Source organism: Lagenorhynchus albirostris, chromosome 1 (genome assembly GCF_949774975.1).
Source record: "Lagenorhynchus albirostris chromosome 1, mLagAlb1.1, whole genome shotgun sequence".
Classification (NCBI taxonomy): Eukaryota; Metazoa; Chordata; class Mammalia; order Artiodactyla; family Delphinidae; genus Lagenorhynchus; species Lagenorhynchus albirostris.
In genome coordinates this window covers 12,456,281-12,473,380 of record NC_083095.1, presented here as the reverse complement: position 1 = coordinate 12,473,380, position 17,100 = coordinate 12,456,281, and the positions used below count along the sequence as shown (strand labels likewise).

The 17,100-nt window shown below is 38.7% G+C and overlaps 1 protein-coding gene across 1 annotated transcript in view; it reads right to left on the bottom strand.

The window, feature by feature from the left end:
* TC2N (tandem C2 domains, nuclear) overlaps window positions 1–13,943 on the bottom strand; it is a 46,223-nt gene extending 32,280 nt beyond the window's left edge. Inside the window, exon 1 of the mRNA XM_060165896.1 lies at window positions 13,880–13,943. The gene's annotated coding sequence lies outside the window, so the exon portion shown is untranslated. The remainder of the gene's footprint in view (window positions 1–13,879) is intronic.
* Window positions 13,944–17,100: the final 3,157 nt, after the last annotated feature.

Below are 17,100 nucleotides of genomic sequence, written 5' to 3'. Positions count from 1 at the left end.
TGATTTTAGGATGCTGCTTTTATTATAGACTAAATTTCTACATGCCATTGGGTTTTGGTTTTTGGTTTTTAATCAATTCATTCATTTATTTTATTTTTCGCCGTGTTGGGTCTTCGTTGCTGTGCTCGGGCTTTCTCTAGTTGCGGCAATTGGGGGCTACTCTTCGTTGTGGTGCGCATAGTTCTCATTGCAGTGGCTTCTCTTGTTGTGGGGCACAGGCTTTAGGCGCGTGAGCTGCAGTAGTTGTGGCGCATGGGCTCAGTAGTTGTGGCGCACAGGCTTAGTTGCTCCGTGGCATGTGGGATCTTCTGGGACCAGGGATCAAACCCCTGTACCCTGCATTGGCAGGCGGATTCTTAATCACTGCACCACCAGGAAAGTCCTGCCACTGGGTTTTGGTTTTATATCTTCTATTCAGTTGATCTGTATTCCTGAACCAATACCACATTTTAAAAGTTATTATGGCTTATAATATGTTTCATTATCTAGCAGGGCTAGTCTCCCATCCTTACTGTTCTTCAATTTCAAAGTTCTTCTAGCTATGCTTGCTTATCTGTTCCTACAGATAAACTTTATAATCTGTCCAGACCTAGAAGGAAAAAAATCTGATGACATTTTTATTGGGATCATGTTACATTTATAAATTATTTTAGAAAAACCTGATATCTTTAGGATGTTGAGTCTTCCTATTCAGAGTATTTGTTCAAGTCAAGTTTATGTTTGTATCTTTAGGAGTTTTTTTTTTTTACAATTTTCCTCATAAATTTTGAACTTTTCTTGTTTATTGTATGCTTATGAAATTTGTTTGGCTAAATGGTACTTTTTCTTCCATTATACCTTGTAACTGATTTCTGGGTTTTTTTAAATTTTTCAAATGCCCTTTTCAGTCTGTTTAAAGGATGCATTCCCTGACCACCCGGATCATACTAATTTCTCTCATTTTTAAACATCTAGTGAATTAAAAAAAAAAGAAGTTTTACATTTTTCATGACATTTCATGACACCTGTTCTATCTCCCCTACTAGAACAAAAACTTTTCAGAAACAATGTTGTACTCACTTTCTACTTAAAACTCAGAACCTTGTATGATGCTGGGAATTTAGCAGGAACTCAGCAAATATGTAGTTGATAGACAAGGAAACAAAGTATAATAACTAGCTTATATAAAAACTCCTAACATACTCCTCAAACAACATTTCTGACCCCAGTAAGCTTGCAAATACTTAACATTAATCATGAGGGGAATGTGAGAGGACTGGTTAAAAATGATTACTACTTCTGGGGGTAAAGTTTTCAAAGCTGACGGCCTTGAGTCATCCAAAATGAATTGGAGAAGATGGGAGAGGGATGCAGAAAAGGAAACAAGTTTATATAAATAAGAATAAGGGAGCTAGAGTTTGTACAGATTACTGGAGAGTAGAGATGTGTACACAGAGAGAAGCACAGACATCAGTAGAGGGTCCCACTTAAGTATTCAGCAGTGTTGATCAGAGAATGCATGCAAGAAAACTACACAAGACTGGGGGAAGACCACCAGAAAAGTTTAAAAGACCATAACAACACTCACCAAGGTCAGTAATAATGCCTGTCCCCACCAACAAAACTGGAAAAACCTCACACAGGATACTGAGGAGAGGACTCAGAGAGTCTTGCCTCAGTGGTGGGGAATAAATAGCCCTAAACTAAAGACTAGTCTGACCTAACAAATCTTAAAATCAAGACTCAAAAGGATCAAACTATTTCTAAGAAACTTAACTATGTCCCAAAGCAAAAAATAATTACAGAAATCTAAAAATATATAGCATGCAAGGTAAAATTTACATTGTCTGGTAGCAGCCAATAAAAAATTACCAGACATTCAAAGAAAGGGAAAAAAATTATGAGGAGAAAAATCAATCTACTGGAACCAACACAGCAATGAAATGAACAGTTAAGGACATCAAAATAGTTATAAGTGATTCTATATGTTCAAAAAGTTAAATAGAAACATGGAAGATACAAAAAGAGATGCAAACCCAACTTCTAAAGATAAAACTATAATGTCTGAGATGGAAAATACACTGGATGGGATTAATAGCAGATTAGATATTGCAAAAGAAACAATAAAGTACAGTAATAAGAGACCCAAAATGAAATACAGAGAGAAAAAAAGAATAAAAACAAAATGAAAAGAGCATCTGTGACCCATGGGACAATTTCAAGCAGCCTAATATACATGTAATTGAAATTCATGAAGATGGGGAGAGGCAGAAAAAATAATACTAAAATTTTCCAAATATGATACCTACAAAACTCAGGTCTAAGAAACAACAAACACTAAGCTCAAGAAGTATGAAGAAAACCATGCCAAGGCACATCATATTAACATGGCTCAAAACTGGTGATGAAGAGGAAATCTTAAAGGCAGCTGGAAAAAAAAAAGACATGTTATATACATAGGAACATAGTTATCATTAGGAACAATACAAGTAAGGAAACAGTGGAGCAAAAATCTTTAAAGTATTGAAAGGAAAAAACAAAAAACTATCAACATCTAATTTGATACCTAAAGAAAATCTTCCAAAAAAGGAAGTGACAAAAAGTTTTTCGGACATAAAAAATTGAATGAATGCACCACCAGCAGATCCATACTACAAGAAGTGTTCAAGGACATCCTTCAGGTAGAAGAATAATACCAGATGAAATATAAACCCACACACAAAGAATTGAGAGTACCACAGATAAATATGTAAGATTTATTATAAAAGATTATTGATGCTTAGACAAAAATAATAACATGGTGATGTGGGGTTTATAGCACATGTAAAAGTAAAATGCATGACATCAACAGCACAAACGCCAGCAAGGAAGAATATTCTATTGTAAGGTCCTTGTAGAAGATGTGATGTGGTATATGTAACACCATTTGAAGGTAGACTGTGGGAAGTTAAAAATATGTACTATAAACTCTATAGTAACCACTAAAGTAAGAAAACAGAGGTGCAATTAATAAGCCAACAAAGGAGATCAAATGGAATCATACCCCTAAAATACTCAATTGATATAAAAGCATAAAAAGAAGAAAGGGTAAACAAACAACAGATGGGATGAACAGAAAAAAAGCAAGATTGATTTAAACCTAACCATATCAATAACCACACTAAGTGTGAATGCTCTACATATGCCAATTAAAAGTTAGAGATTGTTAGATTGTATAAAAAAAAGCATGACCCAAGTATATGCTACTTAAACATACTTTAAATATAAAAACACAAATAAGTTAAAAGTAAAAGGATGAATACTCTTCATGAATATAGACCCAAAAATCCTCAACAAAATACTAGCAAACTGAATCCAGCAAATTATAAAAAGAATTATATATCATAAACAAGTGAGATTTATCCCAGGATTGCAACATTGGTTTAACATCTGAAAATCAATTCACATAATACATTATATTGTAGAATAAGGGACAAAAACTACATGATCATCTCAATAGATACCAAAAAATGATTTGAAAATCCAACACTCATTCATGATTTTAAAAAGCTGAGCAAACTAGGAATAGAAGAGAATATTCTCAACATAATCAAGAGCATCTATGAAAAATCTACTGCTAACATCATAGTAATTGCTAAATGACTGAATGCTTTCCCTCTCAACCCAGGCAAAAGATAAGGATCCACTCTCACCACTTCTGTTCAACACTGTAATAGATATTTTAGCCAGGGCAACTAGGCTAGAAAGATATAAAAGGCATTCATATTGGAAATGAAGTGTAAAACTCTATTTACAGATCAACATGGTCTTGTAAATAAAGAGTCAAAGGAATACACTAAAAACCTACTAGAAGTAATACACAAGTTGAGTACAGTAGCAGGATATAAGATCAATAGTTATGTTTCTATACACTAACAATGAACAGTCTAAAAATGAAATTAAGAAATCCATTCCATTCATAATAACAGGCAAAAAAACCCAAAACAAAAACAAAAACAAACCCTAACATACCTAGGAATACTTTAACAAAAGAAATGCAAGACTTGTACACTGAAAACTACAAAACATTACTAAAAGATATTAAAGAAGACATCAATAGGGACTTCCCCGGTGGTCCAGTGGTAAAGAATCCACCTTCCAATGCAGGAGATGCAAGTTCGATCCCCAGTCAAATGCAGGTGATGTGGGTTCGATCCCACATGCCACAGGGCCCACACACCACAACTACTGAACTCACACACCTCAACTAGAGAACCCACGTGCTGCAAACTACAGAGCCCACGCACTCTGAACCCACGCGCCACAACTACAGAGCCCACGTGCCCTGGAGCCCACACGCCACAACTAGAGAAAGAAAACCCACACACAACAACTAGAGAGAAGCCCGCGCACTTCAACAAGAAGCCCACACTGCAATGAGAAAGATCCTGCATGCCTCAATGAAGATCCCACGTGCTGCAACTAAGATCCAACAGAGCCAAAAAAATAAAGAAAATTTAAAAAAATAAAATAAAGTCTTCAAAAAAAAAAAAGGAAACATCAATAAATGAAAAGACGTTCCATGATCATGGATTGTAAGACAAAATATTGTTAAGATGTCAATACTCCCCCAAACTGGTCTACAGATTCAACACAATCCATATAAAAATCCCTTCCAGCTCCTTTACAGAAACTGAAAAGGTAATCCTAAAACTCATGGAAATGCAAAAGACACAGAATAGCCAAAACAATCTTGAAAAAGAAGAACAAAGTTGCAAGTCATACTTCCTGACCTGAAAATTTACTATAAAGCTACAGTAATCAAGACTGGTATCAGCATAAGGACAGACATATGCAATGCAATAAAACTGAGAACCCAGAAATAAATCCTTACATGTATGGTCAGTTGATTTTTACAAAGGTGCCAAAAAACTTTAAAGGGAAAAGAATAGTCTTTTCAAACAAGGGGTGCTGGGACAACTGATATCCACATGCAAAAAAAAAAAAAAAGAATTTGAACAACTATCTCACACTCTACACAAAAACTAAGTAAAAATTGATCCAAATCTATATGTAAGAGCTAAAACTACAAAATTGCTAGAAGAAAACATAGGAGTAATTCTTCTTGAACTTGGCAATGATTTCTTAGATAAGACACCAAAAGCACAAGCAATGACAGAAAAATTTGAGGGCTTCCCTGGTGGTGCAGTGGTTGAGAATCCTCCTGCCAACGCAGGGGACACAGGTTTGAGCCCTGGTCCGGGAAGATCCCACATGCTGCGGAGCAACTAACCCCACGAGCCACAACTACTGTGGGACTCGAGAGACACTGTTCCAGCTAATGATTAAGAACTCTCCAGACAATAGGGGCTTCTTAGACAATGGGTGAATTTCCAGGATGTCCGGCCCCCTTCCGAGAAGGAGGGAGATAACAAAATGTAAAAAAGGTGTCTGTCAAAGACCAATCAGGCAGCTGGGGAGAAGGAGGGAGATAACAAAATGTAAAAAAGGTGTCTGTCAAAGACCAATCAGGCAGCTGGGGACAAGTTCCCTCTCTGGTCCGAGCCTAAGCCGGGACCAATCTGCAGGAGAACACAACCAAATCTATAATTTACATACGGGGAAGTGGGAACCTATAAAACTGACATATTCGCGCCCAAAAGGGTTCCTTCTTCGACCTCCTGCGTGAGGACCAACGAACCCCGGTGCACCGGCCTTCAATAAACCTCTTGCGTTTTGCATCGACTTCCGACTCTTGTTTCCTGGGCGAGTCGAAACTCCTAGGAGACCGCGCAGGTCTAACACTACTGAGCCCACATGCTGCAACTACTGAAGCCCGTGCACCTAGAGCCCATGCTCCGCAACAAGAGAAGCCACCGCAAGAAGCCCGTGCACAACGAAGAGGATCCTCCGCTCGCTACAACTAGAGAAAGCCCGTGCACAGCAATGAAGACCCAACACAGCCAAAAATAAATAAATAAAATAAAAAAATTTATTAAAAAAAAAAGAAAAAGTTGATATATTAGACTTAATCAAAAGTAAAAATGTTGTGCTTCAAAAGACACCATCGGGCTTCCCTGGTAGCGCAGTGGTTAAGAATCTGCCTGCCAATGCAAGGGACACGGATTCGAGCCCCGGTCTGGGAAGATCCCACATGCCGTGGAGCAACTAAGCCCGCGCACAGCAACAAACAGTAGGCCCCTGTCGCAGAAACTAGAGAAAGCCCGTGTGCAGCAACCAAGACCCAACGCAGCCAAAAAATAAATTAAAATTTATTTTTAAAATTAAAAAAAAAAGTGAAAGACAACTTAGAGTATGGGAGAAAATATGTGCAAATCATACATCCAATAAGGGGCTTATATCCAGAATATAAACAAACTATTACAACTCAATAATAAAAAGAAAATAACACAATTTAAAAAGGATTTGAACAGACACTTCTCCAAGTGGCAAAAAAAGTACATAAAAAGTACATAAAAACATATTCAAAACCATTATTCATTAAGGAAATGCAAATTAAAACTACAATGAGATAATACTACACACTTATGAGAAATGATGAAATTGCAAAGGCTGACCATTCCAAGTGTTTACAAACATGTAGAACAAGTAGAACTCTCATATTCAACTGGTGGGAATATAAAATAGTTTGGTAGTTTAAGTTAAACATACACCTACCCTATGATCCAGACATTTCATTCCTAGGTATTTACTCAAGAAAAAAGAAATCTTATGTCCATACAAAGACTGGTGCATTAGTGTTCATAGCAACTCTATTTGCAAAAGCCAAAAACCAGAAACTATCAAATGTCCATCAACAGGTGAATAAACAAATTATGGTATACCTGAATAACCAATCTATGATTAGTGTCTTTCCACCTGTACTGGTAGACTTTCCAGTATTAAAAAATTCTCATTCATTATCTCTTTAAATATTGCTTTTGCCCATTCCCTATTTCTTTTCTTTCAGGAACTCCACTTACTAGACTTTCTCACTATAACTTCTCATTCTGATCATTCTAATTTTCATGTATCTTAATCTCTTTTATATTTTCCATTTCTGTATCTTTGAGCTGTATGCTGAATGATTTATTCTGATCTATATTCCAGTTAATTCATTCTCTCTTGGGGTTTGCCTAACTGCCTTATCTGTGGTTAAACTTAACAAATGAGTTTTGAGTTTTTATTACTGCATTTTTCATTAATAGAAATTACATTCAGTTCCTCTTTTCAACCAGCTTTGTACCTCTGTCACTTTTCAGACTCCTGCTCCCTGCATATATTTTCAAACGTGCCTTTTACTTACTTAAATAGAGCCCATCATGGTTATTTTAATAATAACTAGTAATTACAATACATAAGCCTTTGCAAGTTTTCTTCTAAATGTCTATTGTTTCTGCTGATTCTTGTTCAGGTTGTCTTATTTCCACGTGCACTAGGTTATCTTTGACAAATTATCCATTGACCTCAAAACTTTACTGGTAGGACTTTTTTTAAGCCAAAGATGAAAGCGTACTACTACAGAGAATATTTGCATTTGTTTACTATCATTTTAAATTCATGCCTTGACATATAACCCAATTTAAAAATGAGCAAAGGATGCGAACATTCGCCCCCCCCCAAAAAATAGACAATTGGCCAATAAAGACACGAAAAAGTGCTCAACAGCATCAGTTATTAGGGAAATACAAATCAAAACCTCAATGAGATACCACTCCACACACAGTAGGATAGCTATAATCAAAAAGACAGACAAAAATAAATGTTGATGAGGATGGAGAAACTAGAACCCTCATACATTGCTGGTAGGAATGAAAACTGGTGTAGCTGCTTTGGAAAACAGTCTGGCAGTTCCTCAAAACAAACACAGAATTACCATATGACCCAGCGATTCCATTTGTAGGTAAATGGAGAATGAAAATATATTTTCTATGAAAATGGAAAATACATTTCCATACAAAAACTTGTATGCAAAAAAAAAAACTTGTATGCAAATGTTCAGAGCAGCATTATTCGTAATAGCCAAAAAGTGGATATAACCATCAACTAAGGAATGGGAAAGCAAAACATGGTATTAACCATACAATGGAATATTATTCAGCCATTAAAAAGAATGAAGTACTGATTCATGGTAAACATGAATAATCCTTGAAAACATTATGCCAAGTGAAATAAGACACAAAAGACATATTGTATGATTTCATTCATATGAAATGCCCAAAATAAGCAAATCATACAGACAAAAGTAGATTAGAGTTTGCCAGGGGTTGAGGGAAAAAGGGGAAATGGGGAATGACTGTTAATGGGTATAAGGTTTTTTTCTGGGGGTAATAAAAATGTTCTGGAATTAGATAGTGCTGATGGTTGTACAACTTTGTGAACATATGAAAACACACTGAATTATCCTCTCAAGGGTGAATTTTATGGCATATGAATTATATCTAAAGAAAAAAAGATTTTTTAAAATTCACATCTTGAAATTTTTTTAGACCACCAAGGTGATGTGTACTTCCCTCATGATCTGGTAGTTACGACTGCCCAAGGACAGGTTTTTTTCCCTTCTGCTTTACTTGGCCTCAAGACAATTTTCCTTGCAGATCCTTGAAGGAGGTTGAGTTTTCATCCTTTCCATGACATCGAAGACCTTTGGGATCCCAGAATTATGGGCAGAAAGTCTCTTGTTAGCTAATCTTGAATGAGCCCTGGGCTGACTTCTAATTATACCTCCGGTCCTACAAATCTACCAAATTCTTATTCAAATCCAATCAAGTTCCCTCAGTTTAGCAAATACCCTCAAAGCAAATAAGACTTAAGGGCTCCTACAGTCTCTCAGATTTTCATCTTTCTCTTAGATTTTGACATATTAAATCCTAAGTACCTTAAAAAATTTTTTAAATACAGCTATTCTTTTTCTAAATACAGCTATATTCAGTGTGAAGGTTTTTCCAAATGTCTTAACTATATTCCAAACGTACAAATCCAATATTTACTTTTCAAGTTGAAGTTAACTCTAGTGAGTTAGGACAGGATTTGCAAAAACTAAAGACAGCCTAATATAATCCACAATAAAGTAGCTTTAGAAGTACTTGTGACCTCGGATGAATACAGTAGATATTTAAGACTTAGATAACATACTCCTGTATACTAAGATGAAAAGTTTACTTTAGAAAAAAATTAAACTTTAATTTGAGTTTTAAAAGAAGCATGGGTGGGTGACCTGCCTCTTAGGTATGGAGGCTCTTTTACAACTAAAGTAAAAGTAAGATTGCAGCAAGGATACACAAAGAGACCAAAGAAAGAACAGCCCAGAAACATATGAACATATGTATGAAAACTTGACATATGATACTTAGAGATTACTGAGAGGAAAAACAGAATATTCAATAAACTATGCTGAGAAAAACTGACAACCTATATGGAAAAAAAAATGAAACTGGATCCCCACTTCACACCACACAAAAATCAATTTCACATGGACTAAGGACACAAATATGAAAGGCAACATTTTAAAGCTTTTAGAAGAAAATATCAGACTGTATCTTTATGACCTCAGGGAAGGGAAAGATTTGTTAAACTAGATATCAAAAGAACAAACCATAAGGAAAAGGCTGACATATTCAACTACATTAAACTACAGAATGGGTCTATCAAAAACCACTGTAAAGAAAGTGAACGACAAGCTACTTACTGGGAAAAAGATATTTGTCACATGCATAATTGACAAGGGATTAGCAACCAGAAATAAATAAATTAAATTATATATATATATTCTAGAAATCAATTTCAAAAAGACAAAAAAATTAAGAACGGGCAAAAAACATAAACAGCCATCCCACTGAATAGGAACTATGAAAGGTTCAACATCATCAGTAATTAAAGAAATGTAAATTAAACCCTACCATTTCTCATCTACCAGATTGTTGAAAAGAAAAAATTCAGATAATTACAAATGTACAAATGTCTCAAATGTTGTTTAGAAAGGGAACAAAGTGAACACTTAATAAGCTGCTTGTGAGAGTATAAACTGGTACAACCACTTTACAAAGCAATTCAGCGTTATCTAGCAAAACTGAAGATCCACAACTCTACTCCTAGGCAAAAAACATAGGAAATTCTTGCAAATGGACACAGAGAAACACATATTGGACAGTAATAACAAAACAGCTTTCAATAGCAAAAAGTAAAATTAAATTTAAAAAAAGAAGACTGAAAACACCCTAAATGTCCATTAACAGGAGGATGGATAAACAGCTGTAAATTCATATAACAGAATAGCAAAAAAAGCAAATGAACTATAACACAGCAACACAGATGAATCTCATAAATATAATTTGTGCACCCAAAAAGCCATGGAATAAACAAAACTAAACACTACATTACTTATGAATACCTATGTATGTAGTAAAACTCTACAGAAAATCAAGGAACATGGAAAGAGAAAGACAGAATCAGAGAGAAAGATACAATTAGGGCTTCAAAAATATTATGTATTATTTCTAACGCATGATATAGGTACCGGGCATTTATTTTATTTGTATTCTCTAAATCTGTAGATGTGTCAAAAGTACTATTCTGCACATATGAATTTTTCACTTAAAAATTAAGCAAACACAGTAACAACCTAAATGGGAAAAGAATTTGAATAAGAATAGATACATGTATAACTGAATCACTCTGAAACTATCACAATATTGTTAATCAACTATACTCTAATATAAAATAAAAAGTTAAAAAAATAAATTTAAAAAAAATAAAAATTAAGCAAATACATGTCGTGGTAGAAAATATGAAAAATATATAAAAACTATATGAAGAAAATTAAAATTATCAATAACCCCATCATCCTGAGATAACTATAATATTTAAAAGAAATAAATATACTTAAATGGTATGTCTTCTTCTACTCTGTATTTTGTTTTAGTTTGGTTTTGGTTTTGGCCTCAGCCGTGCAGCATCTTAGTTCCCAGACCAGAGATCGAACCCATGCCCCTTGTAGTGGAAGCATGGAGTCCTAACCACTGGACCACCAGGGAATTCACATTTTACTCTCTATTTTTATTTACTTTTTTTTTTTACAGCTTTATTGAGGTACTGACTTACAGTGAATTGCTCATATTTAAAATGTACAATTACATGAGTCAGACATATGTATACAGTGGTGAAAGCATCTTCACAATCAAGAAAACTAATATACCAATGAATACATCCACCATCCCTAAAAGTTTCGTCATACCCCCTTTGAATCCATCCCCCTTTTCTTTCCCTTGCCACTCCCCCCGCCTCAGGTAACCACTTATCTGTCTTCTGTTACTTTAGTTTGCAGTTTCTAGAATTTTTTCAGGTATAGTCTGGGCATACTTTATTCATATGTTTCACTTTAGTACATACTGCCACCAATTTACACTTTTACCAGCAGAGTACAAGAGTTCCAGTTGTTCCACATCCTTATCAACACTTGATTGTTTGCTTTTCCATTTTTAGCCATTCTTTTCATATCCTAAGGAACACACACATAAAACTACTGCCTGAACAACAACAAAAATTAAGCTCTCAATGAAGACTGGAGTGAAACTCATAAAGAAATTTTCATCTAAGAGCATTTTCTTTTAAATGCATAATAATAACTGAAGCAAAGGCCCTAACTGATGTATGCCTCATGAATTCTGATTTAGCCAAAATGTGTGATACCTACATAAGATTTTTAGAAGAGTCATTGAGATACACACTAGAAAAATCACATGACAAAAGTAAGCTGGAAGTATCTAAGTACTGGAACTCAGGAGAAATACAATCCAACAGTTTGTTAACATGTGACTTTGACACTGATAAAATCACTTGAACCCAAAGGACCAAAACACCACTAAAATAGTGTTCATAATTTGAATTGGGGAGATTAAACACTTATAGTTCTAGTCAATATGTGCAGCAACTTGCTGTCAGCTTCCCATGCTGGGTGATGCACTTTAACATAAAAGTATTCTATTGGCCTTATATTCTTTCCAATCTGACTATAAACTCCCCTATCACTCTACCACCCTATCACTCCTCCTTCAAATCTTTGTGTCTCAAAATAAGGATTCTACACTATCTTTATTTCTTCATCCTCTATTTACTCCTCAAAGTCCTTCAAATTTGGCTTCCATCCTTATCATTTTACTTAAATTATGTTTGTTGAATTCAATGACATACTCCTAACTACCAAAACCAATAGGCACTTTATCAGCCCCAATCTTCCTTATTCCTGTGACTCATTTGACCCTAAAATAGATTTCTATCCTTTTGAAAACTCTTCCGTCTCCCGGTTTCTAGGACACCACTGTCTGGTAGTTTGCTTCCTTCTTTCCTGAATGTTTGTTCCGCCTTGGTCTCCTTGGCTATCTCTACCCGTCCCTTAAGTCCTGGTGTTTTCCATCCTTGGTGTTCCTCTCTTCTTACTCTACTTACTGGAAAGTTTTCTTCCACTCTCACAAGATGAACTATCACAAATCCATGGGTGGTTCCAACATTCACAACTCTGATCCTGACTTCAGAAAATCCCGCTATCAACATATCTAACTGCCAACCAGGCAGCTCAGCCAGAGGCCCTACAAGAATCACAAACTCATTCTTTCTCAACCTCAATTAGCCCCTCAATTTGTTAGTTTTTATTTGTGAATACACAATTACAACTCAAGTGGAGCCAATAAAATACAAGAGGAACTTAAAATTGTTCCTTCTTCAAGGGTTAAAAAAAAAAGCAAATTTTTATGAAGGCTTTTTCCTCCAGTTATGAAGACACTCAAAGTCATTAGCAAAAACTATAAAATACAAAATGTATGATAAAAACCCAAATCTCCTCGAATCCCAGCTCTCAAAGGCAAGCAATACAAATCTCTCCTTCCAGAAAGAGCAATTTTTAGCCATGATAAAGTTCCATATCGAAATATTAAATTGGTAAGTAGGCGGTGGTGCTATTAACTCAATATTTCCAGGCTATTTATATCAATCAGGGAAAACACCTCTAATAACTGCCTACCTGGAGTGAGAATCAGTATATTTTAAATGCGAAAGCAATCCTTTTACATGCTGTATTTTAAGCACTCTAAAGGGATCAATGTTTTGGGCTTGGCATCTATCTTGCCTATACCTGCACGTCCACCTGTGTGCGACATACCCACGATTCATGCACAGTACTTCCTTGATTTAAAGAAAACCATAGTAAAGAAAGAAGAAGGAAAAAGAAATTGGAGGAGATAGATATAAACCAAATCTAAAAACCTAGCTGGGTAGATGAATTCATGTTTTGCAAAAACCAAAACAAAGTGATGTTTACCACCCCTCAGCCGCTTCAAAAAGTTTCAGAAACTTCACAGATGAAAACCATCCGCTAACCGGTTCTCATCAGACTCTCCAAGCAAAGGAAATGCGTTCGCTTTCCTCTTAACCCAGAGGCCAGAGCCCACCTGGGCCCGGCGGTCGCAAGCGCGCGCTCAGGGCGGGGAGCACGGCGCGCGGCCGGCCCCGCCGGGGCTGGGGTCTCCCCTCCGTCCGGCCCGCGGGTCCCAACGAGCGGACCGGTGAACCCAGCGGACCTACAGCCCACCGTGCTCCCACAGAGCGAGTCCCTGTCCTGCCGGCCTCGGATATCGCGGCTGTCGAGGGGCCCCAAACCTCCCTCAGGCCTCCGGAGAGCAGGCGTCGCTAAGGAGACTCGGCCCCGCGAGGCTGGGGGCGACGAGGCTACGGCCGTCCACGAGTCCCACCGGGAGGGCAGGCAAGCGGCCGCTCGAGGCCCGCGCCACGCTGCTCGCCCGGGGAAGCATCCGCGACCCTACACCTGAGCCCCGCCACCCCCGGCTCTCTCCCGCGCCGTGTCCCCGGGGTCTCCACGCGCCGCTCTCGGGGAGCCGCCGCCTCACACAGCGCTGAGGCGGCCAGTTACCTGCTCGAGGCAGTGAGCGTTCTGGCGTTGCCGCCCGCGGGAACCGCGACCCGGTCACCTCGCGCGGCCGCGCCCCGAGGCCCCGCCCCCTCCCCAGGTTTCTCCCCCGCCCCCCCAGGTCTCCCCCCCTCCCCCCCAGGTCTCCCCCCCTCCCCCCCAGGTCGGCTCCGCCAGATCTGCCCCGCCCTCCCCAGGTCCGCCCCGCCCGTCGGGAGGCGCAAGCCGAGGGGCGGGAGGGGGAAGGGCCGCCCGTCAGTGTACCTGAGCGCCAGGCGCCTGCGCCCTCGGCTTCTCGTCTCTCCCAGCCGCAATTCTCGGGTGCTCCCTCTGGAAAGGAATAAAATGAAGCCAGGCAGAGTTTGGAGTGTGTTGAGCAATCGTACGGGATTAGACGGGAGATAAAAGATAGGGGTATAGTGGGAAAGCAAGTGACCTGATGAACCTCCTTGAATAGGGAAGGAAGGAGCAGTTTCTCTTGCCAGAAGATATTTCTGCACGCAGAGAAACTTCTTGGAAGCAGAGAAACTTTTCTTAGTTGTGTTACTGGTCTTTAGGGTTTACATCCTAATTATAAAGTCTTTGAGAATCAGCTCGCAACTCTTCACTTCTGTGACTTTACATTTCCTATTGCTTTGCTAGCAGCGGTACGTTGGAAGGAATCCCAAAGGTATCCACTACCTGCCCCACCCCCATTCTATGCTGGAATCCCCTCTGGCACCCTGGCAAGGAGTTGACTGGCCCTTTTTTGCCTTCCTTGCTGGAAATCTCAACACTGTACTTGGAAAGCTGTTGAGTGAATTCCTAGGTTATCTGTTGATGAATGGCTAAACTTTGGAGAGGCTGCTGGATTGTAAATTGAAGGTGATAACTTTCTTCCTGGAGAGTAGTCTTTCCCAAAATGGGTTCTGTTAATCTCCAGGCCCTAGATGCTGGAGTGGGGGTTGGGATGGTTGTGGGGTGGAGAGGAGGCCTAGATCCTGAGAACAAATTAATCTGGGGAAAGAGGCACAATAGAGTTACTCCTTGAGTTGACAAGGCATTCAAGGCCTAAGAACTGTGTTTTACTTTGTATCATCCTGAATTTCTCAAATTTACTGGACCTGAGGAGTGACAGAATATGCCACCCCAAAATATGCCACTTTGGCATAAAGATTATTTTCAGCTAAAGGCACTTGAGAATCAGATGGAAGAAGGATCTCTGATCTTCCTTTTTCTTCCCAAAAGCAGGAGATGGAACTCCCAAGTGAACGATGTCCTCCCACTACCCTGAGGAGAGAAACAGTCTTATCACCAGAGATGGGAGTCAAGGATGAGGGAAATCTATACAAACTTTGTTAAACTAACCCTTATCTTCATAGCCACTCTCCACTATTAACTGCCCTAGCCCAAGCCCCTTTGTTTTGTCCCATTTTCACTACTTACTACTTTGTCCAACTTAGTATGTGTTCTGCTCTAACTGCTTCTTTGGTCTTCATTGAGTTGTGGGTGCTCCCATGTACATGTAAAAAATCTTTATGTGTTGCTGCTGTTAATCTGTCTATGTCAATTTAATTCTCAGTTCCAGCCAGAACCCCTAAGAGGGTAAAGTTTTTGCCTCTCCTAGAGACCGTACAACTCTCTTCTTGAGAAATGCCAGTTACCATCCTGGGGCCTTAATGTTTCAACTAACATACTTTGATAAACACTGCTTTAAGTCCTAGTATATTCACCTTCAATAATTTTTCACTCTATTACAAATGTTTGCAAAGTTCTGTACTGTTTACACAAAGCTTTCACGTGAGTCATCTCATTTAAGCCTCACAATTGTGATGTAGTTATTATCCTCATTTTACAGTTGAAAATATTGAGGCTCAAACAAACAGTGGTTACCCAAGTATAGAATCAACATTGACTCTGGACTTAAGACTCCAAGGCTTTAAAAATATATATTATATAAAGTATGTAGACAATGTACTTATTTAAGGGTCAAATAACTCTGTGAGATATATAGATATATATATAGATATATATCTATATATATATATATAACCGAGTCCAAGCTCACTCTGCTCGCCACACGACAGGCCAATAAATCGGAGATGAGGTGTTGAGACAAGGAATACGACTTTATTCGGAAAGCCCGGCAGTCTAAAGTCTCAAAATAACCATCTTACTGGGGTTTGGATGCCAGTTTCTTTTAAAGCACAGAGAGGGGAAGGAGATGAGGAAGTAAAGTAAAAGGGCCATAAGTTTTGCAAATATTCCCTGGAATGGCCAGCCTGGGGGAGGGGATGTGTTAATTTCTTCTTTCATGTAGCCATCCACAGGTGGACAGGGTCCGGATGTTTCCCTCAGGCAGAGGGGCAGGGTTCCCCTAGGCAGGCCATTATGTATGGACAGTATCCTTTTAGTGAACAAAAGCAGCGGAAAGCAAAGGTTAAAGTAAAAGAAACAGATCCAACATGTAGTCCGATTTGGCTCTTCCCTGTTACACACACACACACACACACACACACACACACACACACACACACACACACACACACACACACACACACACACACACACTTTCTCTCTCTCTCATTTGACACTTAAGTACAGCACATCCTTGGTTAGAAACCTCTAGATTCCTGTATTATTTCTCCAGGGCAAGGACCTTTACCTATCTTTTACTCCCTGCAGCACCTGACATCATGGTGTAGGGCACAAAAGTGTCACTTGGATGTGCTGGATGAACAGAGTGAATGAACGCTCAATAGTCCTTATTGAACTGGACTGGGTACTTGGTTCCCTGACTGAACAGCCTTAACAACCTCCTCACTGATGCAGAAGTCCCCAAACGAGCTTCCCAAATTGTTCCTAATTTTCTTCCATCTAAAAAAGCTTCTTGGACTTCCCTGGTGGAGCAGTGGTTAAGAATCCGCCTGCCAATGCAGGGGACACGGGTTCAAGCCCTGGTCCGGGAAGATCCCTTATGCCGCGGAGCAAATAAGCCCGTGAGCCACAACTACTGAAGCGCGCGCACGTTGAGCCCGTGCTCCGCAGCAAAGAGAAGCCACCGCGATGAGAAGCCCGCGGCACCGGCACCGCAATGAAGAGTAGTCCCCGCTGGCGGCAACTAGAGAAAGCACGCGCGCAGCAACGGAGACCCAACGCAGCCAAAAATAAATAAATAAATTTATATAAAAAAAAGAATCCAGACAAAAAGGAGCCCATAAATAAATAAATAAATATTTAAAAAT